The sequence below is a fragment of the Drosophila serrata genome, unplaced genomic scaffold, assembly GCF_035046125.1.
Source record: "Drosophila serrata isolate PLE 108 unplaced genomic scaffold, ASM3504612v1 contig_156, whole genome shotgun sequence".
NCBI classification, from domain to species: Eukaryota; Metazoa; Arthropoda; class Insecta; order Diptera; family Drosophilidae; genus Drosophila; species Drosophila serrata.
Genome location: NW_028257054.1, coordinates 984,310 through 1,006,500, shown reverse-complemented (window position 1 = coordinate 1,006,500; position 22,191 = coordinate 984,310). Strand labels below are relative to the sequence as shown.

General features: G+C 35.3%; 1 protein-coding gene across 3 annotated transcripts in view; it reads left to right on the top strand.

The window, feature by feature from the left end:
- Antp (homeotic protein antennapedia) overlaps positions 1 to 22,191 on the top strand; it is a 152,593-nt gene that overhangs the window by 46,297 nt on the left and 84,105 nt on the right. For all 3 annotated transcript variants that reach the window (XM_086826258.1, XM_086826260.1, XM_086826257.1), the window contains exon 2: positions 15,750 to 15,847. The gene's annotated coding sequence lies outside the window, so the exon portion shown is untranslated. The remainder of the gene's footprint in view (positions 1 to 15,749; positions 15,848 to 22,191) is intronic.

Here is a 22,191-nt window from a genome sequence, read left to right as displayed (position 1 = left end):
TTCTACTGCTATTTGTGGCTTAAATTAAATTCATACACCATACACCTCAAAAAAACCAAATTGTGTTTGCTTCTCTTTTACTCTCTCTCAAAAATAATACTTTCCTCGCATTCACTCTCGCTCAAAAAAGTGCCCTCCTCTGCGCTTCTCAACCAGTGTACTTAAGCACAGTAGCAAACACAATTATTTTTGTTCTTCTTCTTGCTCCGTTTAAAGTTTCTAATCAAATTTGAGTTTAAATCAAACCTTTAGCTATTATAAAATATGTGTTAAATCAAAGTTTCCTATAACAATCTCATTCTTTCAAAATAAAGAATGAGACCTTCCCTACGCTTCTCAAAAAACCAAATTGTGTTTGCTTCTCTTTTACTCTCTCTCAAAAATAATACTTTCCTCGCATTCACTCTCTCTCATAAAAGTGCCCTCCTCTGCGCTTCTCAACCAGTGTACTTAAGCACAGTAGCAAACACAATTATTTATGTTCTTCTTCTTGCTCCGTTTAAAGTTTCTAATCAAATTTGAGTTTAAATCCAACCTTTGGCTATTATAAAGTCTGTGTTAAATCAAAGTTTCCTATCACAATCTCATTCTTCCAAAATAAACAATGAGACCTTCTTTACGCTTCTCAAAAAACAAATTGTGTTTACTTCTCTTTCACTCTCTCTCAAAAATAATACTTTCCTCGCATTCACTCTCTCTCAAAAAAGTGCCCTCCTCTGCGCTTCTCAACCAGTGTACTTAAGCACAGTAGCAAACACAATTATATTTGTTCTTCTTCTTGCTCCGTTTAAAGTTTCTAATCAAATTTGATTTTAAATCCAACCTTTGGCTATTATAAAATCTGTGTTAAATAAAAGTTTCCTATCACAATCTCATTCTTCCAAAATAAACAATGAGACCTTCTCTACGTTTCTCAAAAAACCAAATTGTGTTTGCTTCTCTTTTACTCTCTCTCAAAAATAATACTTTCCTCGCATTCACTTTCTCTCAAAAAAAGTGCCCTCCTCTGCGCTTCTCAACCAGTGTACTTAAGCACAGTAGCAAACACAATTATTTATGTTCTTCTTCTTGCTCCGTTTAAAGTTTCTAATCAAATTTGAGTTTAAATCCAACCTTTGGCTATTATAAAGTCTGTGTTAAATCAAAGTTTCCTATCACAATCTCATTCTTCCAAAATAAACAATGAGACCTTCTTTACGCTTTTAAAAAAACAAATTGTGTTTACTTCTCTTTCACTCTCTCTCAAAAATAATACTTTCCTCGCATTCACTCTCTCTCAAAAAAGTGCCCTCCTCTGCGCTTCTCAACCAGTGTACTTAAGCTCAGTAGCAAACACAATTATTTTTGTTCTTCTTCTTTCTCCGCTTAAAGTTTCTAATCAAATTTGAGTTTAAATCCAACCTTTGGCTATTATAAAGTCTGTGTTAAATCAAAGTTTCCTATCACAATCTCATTCTTCCAAAATAAACAATGAGACCTTCTTTACGCTTCTCAAAAAACCAAATTGTGTTTGCTTCTCTTTTACTCTCTCTCAAAAATAATACTTTCCTCGCATTCACTCTCGCTCAAAAAAGTGCCCTCCTCTGCGCTTCTCAACCAGTGTACTTAAGCACAGTAGCAAACACAATTATTTATGTTCTTCTTCTTGCTCCGTTTAAAGTTTCTAATCAAATTTGAGTTTAAATCCAAACTTTGGCTATTATAAAATCTGTGTTAAATCAAAGTTTCCTATCACAATTACTACTAAACAAAATCCCGCAAAAACAGATGCCAACTCCGTGGCATTTGTATGGCACCTATATAATATAGTAGTCAGATTTTTATAGTTTCATTCAAATAGATTGCTCTTCAATTTGTTTCAAAACAAATCTCACACACTGGGTATATGATTTCCAACTGGTTCTAACATCCCCGGAACGAAGAGGCTTCTGCCGGCCAAGTTTCAGAAATGTGTTGTGTTACAAAAGTTGCAAGTCATTGTTTACTAGTGTTTAAAGTTAGTAACTGATCATACATACTTACTGGTCATAGATACTTACTGTTAAGAGTTACTTACTGATCATAGATACTCACTGTTTAGAGTTACTTACTGCTCATAGTTAATTACTGATCAAAGTTACTTTGATACTTACTGTTGAAAGATACTTAGTGATCCTTTACATTTAGAAACCGTTTCTCTGGTAGTTATATTATTTTTAAACTAAAAACAAAATTCTATAATTATAAAAGATAGCTTTGAATCATATTGGATAAAAATGGTCGGAGATGATACCTTCACTGCGTTCCAAACTTCTGACTAAAATTATAATACCCTGCAAGGGTATAAAAATAATTCAAGTCTTCGACTGTGGTCATAAATCTCTTACATTTAATTTGTTTTCATATTTATGTGCTTAAAAATTCCATTTCATATGCATACACTCCCATCTCTCTGTATGTGTGTTTGTGCAGTGCCATAAACACTCAATTAACGATTTTCAAAATTAATTTTTCATAAATTTCTGCTCTGCATTTCCTCATTTTCCTGCAGGCTATTTTTTCCACAAAAAAAAATGAAGAGAACGAATTAACAGAAAATAAAACGAAAATGGAAATTTGCAGAGTTCACTTCACGCTGCTCTGCATTTCCCGCACTCTCTCTGTGTGCATTTGTGGAAAATGCGTTAAATTTATGGCCTGGTCCTGTTCGAGGACTCGAACCTGGAGTCGCCACTCTGCGAAATGCGTGCGTCCAAAAAATTGTCGATCCCCAACTTCGAAACACTACCCATTCCTATAGTGTATATATATTATATATATTTTTGCAACTGGCGCCAATGCAAATGCACTCGCAGGAATCACAAAAAGAAGGAAGGAGGGTTTATTCTTGGCTATGGGGGGCAGTGACCTTTTTTGACATTTCAGTGAATAAGATAAATTCATTTTCAGGATCCACACAACATTTACCAAAAAAAACTTTTGGGCATAATATATCACATGGAAATAATTAAAAAAGAAAGTTTTTAATGCCTGCTGTGTGGGGAAAAATTGCCATTTAAACTATTACACAAAGTTTTCAATCAAAAGAAGTTTTACTTATATTTTTTATATACAATTTATTTACTTTCAAATGTGCATTTAGGCATTTCAGACTTTAAAATATATTAATACATCATATTGACACCCTTGCAATTAGCAACATGAACTTAAAAACATTATAATCTCGCAAGATATGTTTTTTAATTAATAAAAAATGTGAAGCAAATGCCATAGATATTCCTCTTATTAAAAATTCAACACAAATTGCAATTGGCACCTGGAAAACTCCCCGTTTTCACACCCTTTTGCCCGAAAACGGAAGTGGCAGACGAGTGAGCGAGTGAAAAGTTGTTGATAAATGAAACAATTCCCTCGGTTTGAAGGGAATGTAGGGTAAGGGGATTCAAGGTGCCTGCTTGCTCACACAATTGAATTAGTCAGTTGAGCAAAATGCTAAATACTTGTACGGTGAGTGCAACAAAACGGGGCAGAGTCCATGGACACGCTACTTCACATCAAATACTCAGTTCATTTCAAGGTGTTGTTGGCGTGTGGCCGAAAAAAAACACAACACTTTGGTTGCATTTTTAATTAAGTGTGGCTTACAGGTGCTAAATAGTCAAGACCCTTTCTGGACATGCAACTTTGGCCCGCAGATTGGTGGTTAAAAGTATTTTCGAGGTGTTGTAAACCCTTAAAAAAAAAGTGAAGACAAAAACTTAGAGCTGACTTTAAGGGTTTGATTACTGAGTTTAATCAGAGGAATTACAGGGAATTTTTCTGGGTTTCTGTTTATATAGTAAGTTTCCTTAATTTATAGTTCTATTAATTTATTTTTTAAATCTGCACATTTTAACTTACATCTTCATTAAAATTTCACTTAAAGTATATGATATTTTTGTAAAGCTTATTTATTATTCTTTTGATTGCATTTCCATAATTTTTGTATCGTCCGTCGCATATTCAGCAATTTTCCACTCGAAAGTGCAGACGTAAACAAAACGAAAAATATAAAATAACTGAAAAGGAGGCAGGAGAAAACGTTGAGGGAAATAATAAAATAAAAATTTCACATCATTGCCAGGGAATTCCACGGGAAAAAGAGACAATGTACCTGCTCCTCTTACCTTTAGCCAAGTAACTACCGTTTCCCCCTTTGGAAAACCCGCACCCCCCTTTGGGGGTTAAGTGGCCCAGACACTGGTGGCATCTACATTCACATTCACATCGTCATACGCAGCCAAAAGCCATGGAATTCCACCCACAGCAGCTGCTGTTGCCACCCACAAAACAGGGGCGTAAGAAGGTAATTTCGAAGGGGATGTTTTGTCTATTAAGTTGTTAATTTACCAAGGATAAATTTAATTTAAAAGTTTGTGATATATAGACAATAATAATAAATATTTAGATTAAAACATTTAGGCCTTCGATCCAGATCAAGCTTAGAAATGTTTAATCTCTAAATATCAGGGTTTTGTTAAACATTTAGTCCTTCGATCCAGATCAAGCCTGGAAACCTTATATCTTTAAATATCACTCTTTATATGAACACCAAGAAACCCCTTTTTTCCACACCCCTGTCCCCCCCAAAAAATCCGTGTGTTTCCCCTTAAACTCGGCGCACAATAAATAATTGCAACGGCGGCAAACATTTCGCGTTGCACTTTCTGCAACCAAAGCGGAAAAAAGCCACAGCAACAACTGCATGGGGACAGGGTCCCCTCTTGGTCCACCCACAGGCTGACATGGTCCAGCCCACTTTGCCACTTCCTCCCCCCCCATTCCCCCCTGTACACCCCCGTCACAAATGGCCGTTGGCCAGAGAAACTGTGCAACAGAATGAAGAGATTTTTATCGTCGATTCTCACTGATTTCATGGCAAATAAATCGCTCATTTTCGCTTAATTGGAAAATTATGGCTTTTTCGGCTTGTGCGGAGCAAGCGTTGGTCGGTCATTTTGGGGATAGGGGAAAACGGAGGGGACTGTAGGGGATTTGCATGCATGTGAGTGGCAATGTTGCATGCTCTGCACATGCTTAAAATTAAATGCAGAAAATTGTACGCTTTTGTGGTTGCTGCAAAAATAGTGAAAATATCTCAGAGAACCTTGCTCTGCAATGCACAAAATTGTCTTTTTTCAAATTCAATTTTAGAATTTGTGTTCCAACAATGTTGCAGAAATAATATGTGAATATTTACAAAAGGTTAAGAGTTTATACGGAAGATATGTAGGAAAAACTGTATAACAAAATCAATTTGGCAAAAGGTTAAAAATTTATACGGAAAGTTTGTGGGTAAGATTTTAATTGAATAAATAAAAAAGAATAATTTCTTATATACTATTTCTGTTTTAAATATAATTTCTTTGTTGCTTAAACCTTTTATAATTAAAATCGAATATTTGTGAAATGAATTAAAAAATTCTGCAATATATTTTTGCTTCAGAGAAGGCCAAAAAACATTAATACAATTAAATTTAAGATATTTTTAAATGCAAATTAGTATTTCAATATATTTCACAGACAGTATAGTTGAATTTTCACTTCATTACAATAATTTATACACAATAAACCTATTTTAAAACAGATTTAGATTTATTTGGAACATTCAAACTCAATATAAAATGTTATCCATATAATTCCTGTATGTATTGATATATAATTCACAAAATTCACTGACCTTTAAGATGAATTTCCTTAAGCTTTTCGCTTGATATTAACGAAATTTTCTTTATAAACATAAGCATCTTGAAATATATATCTTAAACTTCTTAAAGCAATTTCCTTTCCAACTATATATTTTCAATACATATATTTAGCTGCATATATATTTCACATTTTCACCCAATTCCATTCAAGTATGGGAAAAGTTCCAATTTAACACGGTGTCGTCTCAGCAATGATTTATGGGCAGCAAAAATAAAAAAAAAAAAAAAGGAACGGGGCTTTGGCCAAAACACAGCAGCAACGCCAACGCCCCTCTCCAGATGTCCCCTCCCCTTCCCTCACCTCTTCTTACCCGTTCATGCTCCCAACCCTGGAAAACCGATGCACATGTGTCGCCTGGCTTGAATTTTCCACCACCGCCATTGTCTGGTTTTGCTATCGCTGGGGTCGCACTAAGCGACGGCAGCATCAAAATCAGGCAGCGGCAGCGGTATCATGGCCGCCGCCGTTATCGTTATATAACCAACCCCACAGGCACACACACACACACACACTCGAGCAAGGATGAGGCGAATGTGGCTGCTCCTGATGCTCCTGCAACGCCACATGTTGTCAAAGGATTTGTCGACCTCTGCGGTCTCAAATTTCAATATCGCCCATGGACACACCAAGCCACTTGAGAACCTTTTTTTTTGGCAGAAAGGATAATGTGGAGGCAGGAGAAAGGTCCTGCCGGAAGGAGTGAAAGGCACAACCGGACAGGCTAAACGATTTTTAAATGCGGTTATTTTCTGTTTTGTAAATCATTTGGTTCAGTGATTCGAAGGATTTGGCACTAAATAATAAGCAAGAAGAATATATATAAAGATTGAAAAGAACAAAGGATGTGAAGGATATAATATGGGTTCATGATATTTTATGTCTTTCGGTTCGATTTGGAAAAAAGGACTATATGAAATATAACTTAAATATGAAATAGGAAGCATTTAGGAACAGAGCTCCACTGAAAATGTATTAAAAATGGTTTAATTTATGAAATATTATCACTATATTTATCTTTACTTTAGCTAAAAGGAATCATAATTTTATTGTTTAAAAGATGTAAAATTAGTATCTAAAATCATTTAATTTTTCCCTTAATAAATAAGGCAATCTGTAGAGCTTCAATCCCATTGATTTATTACATTTCCCCTACAATGTCTTTTATAGAATTATATTCGCTTTGGTTAACTGAGTTAGTTACGCGCTTAAACCCGCTTTTTTCACCCCCCCAAAAAGGCGCATCCCCTTTGATAAAGGATATTCTCTGCACCCAAATCCGAGCAGAAATCCCGCCCTGTCCTGTCATAATATCATAAAAATGAAGTTAACCTTTAAACAAGTTGCACCTCAGCCAACGGCCAGGATTTCCATATGCATATACAAACACACCATCATATAGTATATTTGTATCTGTGTGTGTGTGAGAGAGAGTCCTTTCTTGCTTTTCCCCTGTCTGTGTAAAGTCCGCAGTGCTGGAGTGTCCCTGTGTGTGTGTGTATGCGTGCATGTGCGACTATGATTAATTACTTTTGCATACATTTACATACAAATTTGTTGCCACATTGTCTGCCTCGGCCATCGCTTTTCCAACCCCTCAGCCCGGTTTTCCCCCCTCCTCCTTTCAACCCTCTTGGCGGAGTGGCTTTCCTGCCCGCGGCAGGGTTAATTTCATGTGATATTTTTCATTTTGTGCGCAGCGAAAACGGAAGGATGTTGATTTGACAAAAAACTTTTTTCCTTTCAGGACTCGCTGCACAGGCTCTGTGTCCTGTTAATTGCATTTAAATATTTTATTATTGCATTTATTTTTTTGTGTTAAATTAAGCTTTATTTTGGAAAAAGTTTTGGGTTTTCAGGGAAATTGTTTAATATGTGAATGAAATGTGAAAGAGAATTTTGTGAGAAAATAGTAAATTATATAGTAATATTTGCATTATTTCATTTATATTTTCTATTTATTTTTTGGAAAGTTTGAGATATGAAATCATTTAAGTAGTTATTTAAACAATTAAGTAGAAATTTGTAGCATATTTTGTATTATTTAATTTTGTTATTTTAAGAGTTTATACTTTATTTAACTAAATGGAATGTATTTTACACGTTTTTATATAAGATTTTCACCTTTTAAAAACGTCCTAGGTCAAAGGTGTTTTTCAATAAGTTTTATAAGGATATTTAACTCCAAGTTTCTTTTCTCATTGAGTCAATAATATTAAAAGATTTGTTTTATACTTCATGGACATATATCATACATTCAACCCTTTATAACAGAAATCCAAAAAAAAAAAAAGGAAAGGAGAGAGTACAATGAAAAGGAAGCCAACTAATTTCTGTAATTAAAAACTCATGTAAAATGGTTACACAGAAATCTCCGTAGCCAAAAATTAACACGATTTTTCCACTTTGCTACCCTCGAAAAACACATATATATATCTATATATATGTATATGTCTGTGTAACTTGGGCAAAAAAAAGGGTTCAAAACCCATAGGGGAGTACGAGGCAGCAAATGACGACGTTGAGTCCTGCGGCTATTTCGGCTTCCTTCTGCCAAAGGACTTGCAATCGGGCTGAGCAGCTGCTTTGCCAGTTAACCTGTCGCCCTTGTCCTTTGTCTCCTGCCACTCCCCCAGCAGCCTTTTTGACTCCCTCCCCCCATCCCCACCTTGGCCTCTGTGTTTTATATAATAAATGAGCTATGTGGGTTAAAGGCGTATTTCTGTCTAGTAAATTAGCAAAATACACGCAGAGACAATGCAACACACGTGTGGAAATAGATATTCATATACAGTGTTGGGTAAATTAAGAAAACTTTTTAAGTAGATTATAAATTTTGTTAAATTTAAGGGGAATTTTAAATAACAATGAAATGTTTTTTATTGGTAGAAACAAGGACAACCTTGAATATAAATTAATTGGAATAGTTTTGATTTTTTGGGAGGTAAAAACCTTGTATAATTTTCTTTTCTTAAGTAATCTGTAAAAATTAAATACTAAATAATTAATTTTGACGTTAAAGTAGTACAAAAGGAAACTTCTTTCGTAAGGAATATTTGAGTTTTATAAAATTCTTCATATTTTGATTACGAAACCTATTCACTTTCCTTTTTATAAAATGCTTCTCTTGGTACAAAGTTTAAACATTTTCCTGGCGCTCTTATTTTGACCTCTGCTGTACATGTGTGTGTGTTCCCTCTTTTTCTGGTTTGAGAAAATCCCCTGGAGGAGTGAGGATACTAATGGGTTGCCGTGTGCTCTGATTGAGTTCGGCACAAATTGCTACTCAGCCGAAACCATCAACCCTGTGTTGAGAGTCCTTTTTCCCACCCACATTTCACATCTCCCTCTGTGTGTGTGTGTGTGTGTATGAGGGTTATTCCCAGTTGTCGCCTTGTTAAGTTTAAATAATGCTTTTTGCCATTTCCTCTATGCCAAGGTCATTCAAAATTCAAACCGAGTTTTGCATATTTGCTTCAGCTTCAGCCACACAAACACCTACATAGATACACACACACACACTATGGCATTCCAGGGGGTTGCCCTTTCAGAATTGAGTTTGAAATATTTCCAACATTGTCTGCAAATTTCAGCCTCATCAAAAGTTGAACTTAAATGAACTGACTTCATTGAGAAGCATTTTCATGCTTGTAGCTTCGAGTGTTGCAACCTCTCCCGCACCTACACACACACACAGGATACTCCCACACACACACACACACAGATACTTTCACACACAGATACTCACACGTACAGAGACAGGAGGAACAGTTGTCGCACATGCAATTTATGGCGAATTCCAAGTCTCAATTGGTTCCCAAAATGGAAATTGAAGGCGAGGCCAAGAGGAAGGAGTAGCACCACAGAGACAGAGAGAGAGAGAGAAAGGTAGAGAGAGAGAGTGTGTGTAGGTGGAAAAATGAATTCAGAACCAAAGCCTGCAAGTGAAATTTAAATTCAGTCAAGGAAACTTTAAATTTAATGGTAGAAGATTGAAGTATCTATAGGTTTTAGGGAGCTTAAGTGGAGAGGGAATCTTTGGTTTCTTAATATTGATATATTTTTAAATATGTTGTGTTAAAATAAGTAATGGGGTGTTGGTGAATTTCCTTTTTGGTCCTTCAAAGCTTAGATTATTTATAGGTTTTAGGTTTTAATGGTAAAGTGAACGAAATTGTAATATTTTTAAATTTGTTGAGTGAAATTTATAGTTAAAAAGTAGAGAAAACAAAGAAATTTGTTATATCACTACATATATTGAGTTGAAGTTATAAATGTGGTGAATATGGTGAATATTGGTTTTGGTCCTTCGAGTCAGATAAGCAGTAAAAATTACCTTATTCCGAATAAATATTTTGCAGGGTATCTTCTTGTGTTTCCAATAACATTTAATTAAATATAATAATTTATTTGATTCAAGAGTATCTTCTTATGTTTCCCAAAAACACAAAGTAACTTTATTATTATCATTATATATATTAATTATATTATAAGCTTATTATGAATAAAAAGCATCTCTTTAAGATACCAAAAAACGAACAAATCCTGTCAAGGATATTAAACCCAAGTAAAACCCAAAGGAAATCAACTAAAACTCAATTTCCCTTTACCGGCAAACATCCCTCAATCATTTTGGCAATTAATAAATCAAGATGCTTGACCTCCGATTAAATGGCAACTAGTTCAAAGCAATCGCATAACGGCACTCTCTAAACTGAGTCACTAACCGAGAAAACCCAGTAAAAAAAAAAATCAGAGAAAACAAAACAAAACACCGCCAAATTTGCCGCTTTTGTGTTATGAATTTAGATTGGATCAGGAACAGTGACGGGAACGGTGACGGTGAACCATGTAAAAGGTTAATCACTTACCGCTGTCAAGTTGGACATCCCCCCTACCCCTGGTCAATATTTCGCGGGCTTTTCATCTGGACCGCTCACGGGAAAAGATTCTTATCGCCTCGACAGGGCAAATTCATGGACAACACGAATCATAGTCACATCATGTACTATGCGCCAAGCAAGATATGGTAAAAAAAAGAGTACAAAATAGGAGGAAAAAGCTAAAAAAGAAATATAGAAAAAAATCGCCAGAAACATAGCACTTCAGGTTCAAGGGGGGGTGAAGGCACATCGTTGGCGCTACGACAACAAAAGGCGACCTTACCGACACATCGTTCATTTTAATTTGCACAATAACTCACATTCAACCAAAGCTAACTCGGTTTTTGTTGTGCAAAATGAAAAAATAATTACTCTTAGCTGAAGAAGAGTCAACAAAAACCAAAAAAAGACAAAGGTTAATTTAAATTTCAAGTCACACAAGAGACCAGAAGCACACGAGTTGCTTTGAGCACTATGTATGTATATAGACCCTCGATCTTCCTCACCGACATTTCGAGATAATGTCACGAAAAAATGACTTACTTCGGCTTGGCTCTTCATCTTTCGACTGCAATTCATCAAAATGCAAATCTGGTTTTGCGACAAAGCAAAAATATGATATAAAATATGAAATCATGCAATAAAATAAAGAAATAAAATAAAGGAAAGCCTTGGAGTTAGTTCCACTTGAAGATCAAGATCAACCCCTCTGGTTATGATGAGATTATGGTTTATTAAGTGTCGGCTCTGTCATTAAATTAAAAGGAACTTTACTTTTTATTGCCTTACGTTTTGCTGTGATGTTTTCAGATTATTTTTTATATCTTTATTTTGTTTTTATATTTTTTTTTTCACTTTTGTTGACTGTGTGTGGTCTTTGTCTGCGTTTTCATTTCTGTATATGGATCTGTTTGTCCTTTGTCTACAAAATGTTTACATTGCCTTTGTACAACTTGAATTTTGTCTTGTATGTTATTTTTTTATAAGGAAAAAATCTGTTGGCTTGCATGATGATGATGAGGATGATGGTTAAAAGACAATTTGATTTTGATTTGAATTTTTATTAAGCTGTTTAGCATTTTTATTTATTATATTTTAATTGTTTACCTGTTTGTTGTTGAGTAAAAAGAATTTTAAATTTTATATAAATCATAATAAGAGTAGTGAAATCATTTTTAAAATCTCTGAATAAATTATAAAATAACTTTAATTAATATTATACTATATTAACATATTCATTATTTTTAAAATAATATATTATTATAATATATGAAATAGTTTCTTAATTTTCAACGTTTTTATTAAATTAATAATAATGCTAGACAATTTATTATTATATATCTTATTTAAAAAGAAAACATTTTAACATAAAAGAAAATATGATTTTCCATTGTAATTCAAAGAGAAAATGTAAAAAAAAAGTTTCCATGTAAATTTACATAATCCTTACGTCCTGTATCCTTAAATTCCCTTTAAAAGCTTTTTTTCACTAACAAAAAAATGTCCTGAGTTTTGGAAACTCCAACAAACTCGCAAAATAAATTCCCAGCAGAAAAGTTCGTGCAACAAAAGCTTGAAAAAATACAGGTCCTTCAACTCCGAAACAAGGACTCACCCAGTTATCCTTTAGCGGAGACACCAACCAAATTAAAAAAAATCCTTTCTCCGAACTTTCTCTTACTTGGTTCTGCCGCCTAACGTCAGATGGCGCCAGCACAACACTAGGGGAATCACCGAAACATTGAATATTTGCAAAGGCCGCGCTTCCACTCTGTCTATTTTTATTTGTTTTATTTTTATTTTTAGCGACAAGTGCAGAATTTTATTTTTTTGTTGAGTCTGTGAACCAGCGACTACGCATTCAAATGCCACTCATTAAATGTGTCCGCGTTGTCTGCATAAATCAAACGAACGCACTCCAAATTCGGGGCTGGGCGGGCCACCCACGAATCGATCGATCGATCGAGGGATTCCACCGATTAATTAAATATTTCGATCACAAACTGTGACTTAAGCGGCCAAAAAACTATTTTCGCTGTTTAATTTTACGATCCAACGAGGCTGTGTGTGCGGCGGGGAAGGCTTTTTACGGTTTTTTACGACTCTTGGCCATAAATCGCATCGAGTGCCGCTTCCACCGTCAGCTAAATGACAAAAATATTTATGGATGTTTTGCTGATGTTGGGCGTGAGTTGGTTGTCTGATCTGTCATTCACGTGTCAGTACACACCTACCCCTCATCCCTATAAACAATATACGAAAAAAAATAGTATTGACTTTGCCTTTGCTGACTTTCAACAATTACGCAGCGTTCGAGCTGAAATATTTTTGCGATCAAAACAAATAGCGCAAAAATTATGCATATGAATTTGGGTACAGTTACGCCTAGGTGGTCCCCCTCTGCTCCTCCTTGAGTGATATAAATTGTTTTTGAATTCCAAGGGTTTGCTTGCACGCTTCTTCAGCTCTTTTTTTTTTTTCTTACGCGAGTGCCTACGTGAGACAGAGCGTGTCCGCAAAAATAATTTCGAATAATTTGCGCCGAATTCCTTTAAGTCTGGGGTGCGAAATGATTGCTAAAAGGGGGGGACAGGGAGGGAGGTGGGTTATGATCTTGGAGATCTATAAAATAGGAGCGTTCACTTTCTTTGGCAATGATTACTTTGATTACCAAATGGGATAGGATATAAATGAGATAGGCTATTACAGAAATTTTAGAAAATTGTTACATTTTTAGGCAAAATATGAGAGTCTAGTGAAAGTTTTTCAGTTGGAAATAAACGATATACTAGTAATGTATCGATATTAAAGACAAAGATCGATAAATAAATCGATATTTTAAATAGTTTATTGTTAAAATCCAACTAATATTTATCTTTTTATTCTTATATATTATACATTTATTATAATATATTTATTATTTTATATTTAATATATATTTTGTATATTTAAAATTTCTTAATTATCTATAAAAAAAACCATTTTCTGATATTTATCGATATTATCTATATTTTTTTTATGCATTCAAAACCAAAAAAAAACTAACTAGCTCAATAATTAAATACCTTCATAAAGAGAGGTTTAACATTATATATAAAACTATTATTTTCAATTTAATGAAACTCTTCATTCTTCTTTAATATTTAATAAATATCCTTGCATATAACCTAGACCCCCTTTTATTGTTATTCTTCAAGGAAGAATAAGCAATCATCATTTTCAATCTAATCTCCACCATCAACCTCAAAAAAATCTCACCTCACAACGAAAACTAAAGTCCCGAGAATCAGACAATCCTTTGGGCTTCCTTGTGCAATTAACAATCAACGGATTCGAAGCCAAAATCGAAAGCCTGCCCATTGTTGGCACCGCAACCTTCTAAACCAGGTGCATACATGTGTCACTCCTTCTGTCGCTTTCATAAGGAATCCCTTAAAAAAATACATATATATAAACAAAAAACATTTCGCACTTTGAGTGGCTTTGAATTTGGCTCACACGGAGAAAAAAAAACTAGAAAATAATTTAAAATATAATAGTAATTATATTATAATCGATATTAAAGACTTTGGTGATAGATTGCATAAAATGTAATGAGTGAACTTTAATTCATTTTAATAATTATCTTGAAATATGTTTTTTTTGAGGAAGGTTTCGTCAATGAATCTCTATTATTCATATATTATCTTATATTAAATTATGCAATTTTCAACCTTGAATTTACGCAATTTAACCTATTTTTTCCCAGTGCTTGCCACTGCATTGAAATCGCATTATTAACGCCTGCAAGGAACTGCCTGCTTGCCTGCTTGAACTGCACTCGCGACTCCTTTGAGCCCCATTCAATTCACTTACCAAATTGGCAGCAGTCGGCAGCTATACTGGCCAAAGTCGGGTGTGAAAATAATCTGTTTAACGAGGGAGTTTTACAAAAGACCCGAAGATGCCACAAAGTAAAAAAAAAGAGAGGCAAAGGCAGAGGCAGAGGCAGACACTGGCCACAACAAACGAGCAACAATAATGACATTTGGCGCAAATGAATGAGAAGCTGGCTCAAATATACCTTCCCCTCGTCCTGCCACATCTCTTCTCGCTCTTTTTTCTTCTCAGTCGTTTACCGCAAAAGGATATGACAGCAGCTCCGATCGCAGCCTGAACTTAAACTTTAACTGAAACTGAACCTGACAGTCTCTGCCACTTGGTCTTTGGACCCTTTTGGATCTCCGGCTCTTTTGGCCATGGCCATTGGCTTCCTCGTTGTTCCTGCTGTTAGCAATCGCTTTTTGTGGCGGCTTGAACCGATCGGTGTTTGGTTTTGGTTTCAGTTTTGGTTCCTGCTTCTACCAGCTTCCAGCCGACGACTTTGGTGACATTAAAAGGTGGGAAAATGTCAAAAGTTGGTGGCGAGGCAGAGGCTGAAGGAACCTTGGCCAAAATAGCCGGGCTATTGGAATAATTGGTGTGGGAGAGTTTTAGGGATATGTATTTTGAATTTGTATGTATTTACTTTGATTCTTTATTTTAATTTTGATATTAGGATTCTAGCTAAAATAATTATTAAATTTTCATAATTCAAGATTTTTGGTACCTTTTTTAGATGTTGGAATATATTTATAAATAAAGGGTATTTCCCAGTTGAGAATGGTTAGTTATTAGCCTTTTTTATGTCCCAAACGAAAATGTTAAGTAAATAATATAATTAAATTATATTAATAAAAACAGTTTAATTCTAACTAATGCTTATTTCTTACTTATATATTGAGAAAGAATTATAATCCTTTACCGGTATTACTCAGCTTAGGGAGTAGCTATTCCAGTTTTAAAAAAAGAACTCAAAATTATAAAAAATATAATAATATAATATATGTTTATAATGTATAGAAACAAGATTTTTATTATTACTTCTTTCTATTCCTTTAATATTGCTTATTATACTTAAAATTATTATTATTATTATTAAACAATAGTACCCAAAACATATGAAAAAATAAAACAACAAAATTTCCCCTTAAAATTCCCATTTTTCATAATTTTACATAAGCGCTTCGGCCACTTGCCCATAGATGGCGCCAGGCGATGATTACCAAGCAACATTTCCAAAGCAACATTTTAACATTTAATCTTATTTTCTCTTCCTTGCAGTGCAATTTTTTTTTGTTTGGATTAACCCCGCTGTAAATGGATAACAAAAGCGAATCACTTACATGGATTACAACAATTTAGCCGCGAATCAGAATAAGGTAAGAAACTCAACCCAAATTGAATCAATTTTCCGATACAAAAATGTTTAACCCACAACGACACTTTGGTCGCTCGCTATTAATCCTAAGTGCTTCCTGTGATTTTATGCAAATCGAATTGGCAGCCGGGGAAGGGAGGTGAAGGAGGGAAGAGGAGAAGAGTAGCAGAGGAGACCGCAAATTCAATGTACAAATGACAGTTGGCTGTGACATAAAACAGCGACTTAAAGAAGATGTTAAGCGTTTTGCAGTTGCATGCCACTAGCAGGAGCAGCAACAACAATTTCCCTCTGGACAAAAGACATTTTCATTTATTCATTGATAATGCCTAAAGAACAAAAACAAAAAAAAGCAACAAAACATTAAAAAAGACTCCAACAACGACAAAAGCGCAGGCAAAAGAAGAAGAGAGAAAACATGCGACAAAACAACATAATTTAAATTTTGCGCATGCATCAGGTTTTTTTTTTCTCCATAAAAAAAGGAGGAGGAATCCCTTGCAACATGTTGCCGCAACACGCCAAGAAATCCAGCAACAAGCTGACTCTTTCTTTTTATGTTTATTTTTTTGTGGCTCGTAATCCGGTAGCTGCCCCTTTTGGTGCTTTTGCTTTTGCTGCCTTCGATTTGCTTTGAATGAAACTGAAATTATCGCATTATTAACTAGGAGGACGGGAGGCTCCAGGGCCTAACAAGATGGTCTAAAAGAAAAAGAGGCCCGAGCTGGGTTCTTGGGTTCCCGGCCGAGAGCATACTTAACAATAAAAATGAATTGTTAATTCCCTTGCACTTTTTCCACGCCGACTTTATTTTTGCTTGCATTTTTCCAGCCATGAAGAGCAGGGTTTGCCTGACTTGGCCAATGTAATGCTCAAGTGCCTTTCTTTTATCTGCGGCACAATCGCCAAGTTGCTGGAACAGCGCTATGTGAACAGTGGGATAAAATTTGGGTTTTATTTAATATGTTTTAAGATATTTAAGAACTTCTAAAAAGTCTAAAATTCGGTTGGAAATATTGCTAGACAAGCAAGGGAAAAAAGGGACCTAGGACATTTATTTAACATAATTATTAATAATACCTCTATTTTTAAATTTGATATTTCAGCATCTTATAGTTTTTAAGAACTACTTATGGCTCTAAAAAATATTTAAAAATGTCAAAAAAAAAAGAGTTTATTCAACCTAAAACCATAATTTATGTAAATGAAACAAACCCAGTTTCCCATAACATTATATTTTCCATTACTTTCCAAATTGTAACCCACTGTTTAGGCCATCTCGTTCGCGTGGAAGCTTTTTCCCATCTTAGCTGTTTAGCCTTGCTTTAAAGCCAAATACCGAACTTGTTTTTATTTTCTTAGTATGTCCAAAGAAGCGGGGACCCAAAGTCAGAGCCAAAGAACGAACCGAACAATTGTTTGCGCGCCAATTGTCTCTGTCCAGCGGTCCCACTGTACGTCTCCCTTGGACTGGGACTTGGTCCCACAATGGAACGATCTTCGAGACTTTAAGGTCTTAGCAAATGTCTTCTTCCACTGAATTTGAAACGGAAACATCGAACACTTTGTTTTGGTTCTTGTTTCACATTTAACTTGTTTTTTTTTTTCGTACTAGTTGTTTTTTTCTGCTTTATTTTAATTTTTGTTGTGTTTTTTTTTTTTGTGAAACTCGGCTTGGCGTTTGTAAGCGCGCGCATGCGTAAGTCTCTCGGTTTGGGTCAGTCACGCAATGGGCCGCAAAAACTCTGGGACCTGGGATTTGGATTGGGAACAGAATCGAACTTAACGCAGCACGTAACTGCAGCGACTTTAGTCAAAATTAACAAGCCTCAAAACACAATTTTCAGCGCATGCAAATTCGTTGTCAAAATAAAGCAAAATGAAGCCAAAGAAATCGTAACAGAGACGGTCAGTGCACTGGGAAGAAATGTGGATCAAAAAGATATATTAAATGATTTGTGTTTTAGAATTTTTAAGTAGAGAAATTGCAGCAAATTTAAAAGATAATTTCCTTTAACTTTCTTCCATATCCTGGTTAGTGTGACCTTGCTTTCGAAAGTATGTCTAAAATAAGGATATTTCTTGTATGGGGTTTTTGTAATTTGGTCACATTACTATAGAGTTTAGATACAAGAGAACATGATAGGGGTCTTATTTTTCTCGGTGCATAAAAAGAAGTTAGGAGGGGGGAAGTCCCAGTTAAGCGATAAATGAGTTACTGACGTCCGAGCATGTGCATGTCCAGTATCAGCCTCCATTCGCAAGGCTCCTTCTTCTCCGGCCACTCCGAGTATCTTTGCTCCAGGCTCAGAAAAAAAAGCAGGTGCTACATCCAAGGAGAAACCTCTCGAGGAGCCCAGACCCCTCCCCCACCACTTAACCCACTCGGTTACCCACTCTGCAGCCACATTTCAACAGCCTTCAAAAAGCATTTCCAGACATTCTCATATGTAAATTTATGCACTAAGCCTGGCCACTCTCCAGGTGAGACTGGGCGAGGTGTGTGTGTGGTGTGTGGTGTTTGGGAGGGGTGTGCGGGGGCGTCACCTCGGGCACACCACGTAGTCGTAGGAGGAGGCAGATGAGGAGGTGAACAACAAAAATTGATATATGCCTGGGTTATGGTAAAAATCAACTAATTGATCTGCAGCTAACATGATTTTTATCTTTTGAGAACTTAATTATTTTCTGTTCCTGTTTGAAATCGATATGGGACTGTGGCTCTATATATATATATTTATACATATGCGCACATATCGATATCTTAACCAACTGACAGGGGACAGGGAACAGAAAGATACAGATACTGGAAACGGATGCGTCGGAATGCGAAGGTCTTCGTTATGGATCTCTCGATTTGAGCCGGGTTTCTTGATTGGAAATGGGGCCTGAAAGGCTTGCTAAATTATCAGAGGTACCGCTTAGGGTTAGGATTTGATATCCGGAATGAAGGAAGGAAATTAAAAGCTTAAAAAAAATGTAAATTAAATCATAAAACAATACATAATTTAGGAACTTTCTTAGGGAAAATATATGAAGAATAACTTAGGTTAATAATAAGGTTTTTTATTTTAATACATAAATTATTAGTATAAATTTATAGATATTTTTCTACAATATTTAAAGCCCCGAACATTTCTCTCAGTGTTGCAAAAATAATTCAATCGTTAGCCCAACCCCATTTCAAGCCGCATTGGTATTGGACATGAGTGCTGGTTGGCCAAAAGCGATCGCCTTGAAGGGGGTCAAACGTGCGAATGGCCAGAAAGCCGAAAATAACCAAAGCCAAAATCTAATTTTCTTGTTGATTTGCCTTAAATGATCGAAAGTTTTATGTTACGTTTTTGCAAATACGGCGCTGGAGAATTTAAGCTAATTTCCCAGCGATTGGATCAATATGCGAGACGATCGAGGGGCAGTTATCGTTATCAATTGATTTGGCAATGGAATTAAACTTTGATTTGGAAATAGAAAATGTAGGAAATGCAAAAACAAGGTCAAGGAAAACAAAAAAGTAAACAACAATAATGTAGTCCTGATACCAAGTCTTAAGTAATTCCAGTCAAAGAGAGTCATTCTCTTTTTACTTCCAGTGAGAGTGTAACTTTTTGGCGCCAAACTGCCACAACAGCTGTGCGCATAAGAGAACTTAAGAGAGACACAGGATGGATGGCCGCTCTCTTAGCGCAGCTGTTATTCCAGTTTCATTGTGGAGAGAGGGTGGGAATTAGTGATGCCAACAGGGAACTAAAAAAAGGATAAAATAAAATAATAATAAATAAACAATCAATAATAATAAAAAAAAAATAAAAATAAATTAAAAGTTTCCTGAGTTTCCTTATAAAACATGATTTTAATACATATATCTAAACGACCATTAAAAATAACAGGACATATCTGTCCGAAAAAAGGACAAATTGCCAGTACTGTTGAGATACTCTCACATTCTCACACTCTCCCTCTCTTCTGTCTTGCTCTCTTCCCGCTGCCATTTGAAATCTCACTCTTATTTTGCTTCCGCCACTCGAATTCTTTTGCTCTTCTTCACTTAAATTCCGCCATGGAAGACGAATTTTGGGAATTGCCGTCGGCAAATCATGGCCGCCTTCCTGTTTCACTTCCCTTTGTGTTTGCGTGTGCGTGCATGTGTGTGTGTGTTTGTGTTTGCCCGAGTGTGAGTGTGCGTGTTTCCGTTGTTTTTGGTTTCCATCAATTTTGCGAACTTGAATTGCGCGGCCATTATTCATATTTCCTTTGAGAAAAAAACATGAAAACGAAATAAATTTTAGTTTTCAAGTTCAGAGACTTTATTATTGTCTTTTATTTACAAAACTGAAAGTAATTTTATTACAAATCTTGGTTTCATTAGATATTTAAAATATGTTTATTGCCGTCGGCAAAACAATTTCAGAAAAGATTTAAAAAAAAGTAATATTTATAAATATTTAAAGAATTCATGAAATAATATATTTCTTAAATTTTTAAATTTTATAATTCGTAGGGTTTTCTAAAATTGTGGAATATTGTTTATAGCTCGTTCTATGTGAAATAAATATGTCTAAACAAAGAGGTATAAACAAATTCATAATGGCCAATTGAAAACTAAATAATTATGTTATTTAAAAATTAATTTAATTATTTTTTTAAACATATTTATTTATTTTATATATTTTGATACATACATCCTTGCGTAGTTTTTCTTTTGATAATATTATCATCATCATATTTTGTATCTCCAGTATTTTGAGTTGAAAAGGTGTTTTATTGTTTCAGCATTGTGAAAGCACAGTTTTACGGATCCATATGGCATTCGGTTATATACCATAATTCCCACCATTAAATTCGAGACCATATTCGAATCTTTATGCATATTTAAATGCTGGCTAATGCCCCACATTAGCTTCTCGCCCATCGGATTCATTAAGCAGCCTTTCATTTGGCTTTCAATCGATTCTCACATCAATTTAATATGCCCAACCGAGGGCGCCAATAAACACTCAAGTTCACTTATGTCTATCTCTTTCCCGCAACCGAGCACTTGCCAAATATTGTTCTTGCTCTTCTTTAATTCAACTTTTAGCTGGCTTTGGTTTTCGTTGCTGTCTTCCCGGGTCTTTCTTTCATTTCTTTTCTGTTGTTTTCCTTTTTTTTTTTTTGTTGGATGGAATTGGCACTTAAGTTACTCAAGTGGAAAAAAGTTTTTGTTTTTCGTTCACTCGATATAACTATACAAAAAACGAGAATAAGAACAAAAACAAATGCACGCACTGGGGCACAAACAAACAGATAGGGGAGAAACTCCCGCAACCCGTCTCTTTCTCTGTCTCTCTCTCTTTCTGCGGCCTGTCAGCTGGATTTCTTCATGGGGGTTACACACACCAACACCCCCTTTTTTTTTTTTTTGCCCCCTCCAGCCCAGACTCCTTGGACTATTTTCGCTTTGGAAAACTTTTGCCGTCGCATGTTGTTCAATTTTTGTTTGGTATACCCTTTGCAGGGTATTATCATTATAATCAGAAGTTTTGCATCACAGTAAAGCAGCGATTTCTGTCCCTATAAAGTAATTTAACATGTTTAGCATCAACAGACGAGTCAATCCAGCCATGTCTGTCTTTGCTATTTTTACTGATTAGTCCCTTAGTTTTAAAGCTATCTTAGTAAAACTTTGCAGTTAGTCTTCTTAATATTATATTATGTATATGTCCGGTATATATTTTATATATAATTTATATAGTATTGATTATATTCTAATTGCAATCTTTAAGGGTATACAAACTTTGGAATGCTTCCATTCTTGTTGTTCATTTGTACTTTTTTTTATTTAGCTTCGGCTGCTTTTTTTTTTTATCCAATTCAATTGAAGGCTGACAGCCGCACAAAATTTTCATTATGAAATTGGATCGTTGTCAATTTTGGTTGGTGAAGAAGTAACTCCACAGAAGGGACTGCAAAGAGAGATATCTTATGTACTTCTAAGGCCTTGGGCCGTTATGGTTATTACTTGGCTAGCCGGCAAAATTGTTAGCACCTGCTTAGGCCTACAAACATTTTTTTATGGCCACCTCTTTTTCATTACCTGTTTATCGTTGCATCTTTACAAATCGCTGTTCACCTTGAAGACGGTACGAAAGTGGAGGAATACCGAAATTCCACTGTGCATCGCCATCGCCTCCTGCCTCTGCCTCGAGTTTATAAATTAGAGTTGTCTTTCCTCCTCTTTTTTTTGTTTTTGCTTCTTCTGTTTTGTGGGGGGTTTTAAGGGGATTTTCAGGGGGTTTTTCTGGGGTCTTCAGTTAGTAGCCAGAGACGGAGCCAGACCCAGTGATGTGATAATTGCGGCTTGGC